Raw genomic sequence first — 645 nt, 5'->3', positions numbered from 1 at the left:
GCTGAGTTGCCTAATCAGTTTCTTACTTCTATTTGAATGACTCCGAAGTTATTGCCGAAGACCAATTCAACAAGTGCTAATGTAGTCGATCAGAGACAGCAGCGGATAAAAGAACAGCTAGCCCCCTTTCTTTCCCTAAAAAAGAATGGAAGTAGTAGGATTCGCTAACCTTTGGGCCGGAGTCATTCACACCAATGCCATACTTCTTCAGTCTCATGCTCCTATAAGGCTTTTAGAGACTCTACCTATTGTAAGAAAAAGGAAGTGCAGCCTATTCGTCACGTTCAAGCTTTCTCGAGAATAGCCAGTTGGAAGGACTGTATGAAAAGGCTAACTAGTAAGGAATAAGTTCACCTTAAAGGACCTCTATCTCAAAACCCCCGGTCTAAGAGATTCTCTTCACCAGTATGAAAAAGCGGGGGAATGGGCATTTTTTTATATCAACATTGGCGGCTAAGGTCTCAGTCAAGTATTCTAGTGCTTTTAAGCGCGAGGGTCACTTCACGATATCAAGGATGTTTCGGGCTTTCGATCTAGTCCAATCGGCGGGCTATCATCTGCTATTCTAGTTTAGCAGACCTAGTAATCAGAATAATCTTTACCCTCAATTGTGCCCAGAAGTCGAGGACATTTTTGTAAGCCAGT

Source organism: Cucurbita pepo, chromosome 14 (genome assembly GCF_057944985.1).
Source record: "Cucurbita pepo subsp. pepo isolate OVF chromosome 14, ASM5794498v1, whole genome shotgun sequence".
Taxonomy (NCBI): domain Eukaryota; kingdom Viridiplantae; phylum Streptophyta; class Magnoliopsida; order Cucurbitales; family Cucurbitaceae; genus Cucurbita; species Cucurbita pepo.
Note: the sequence above shows the minus strand (reverse complement) of the source record.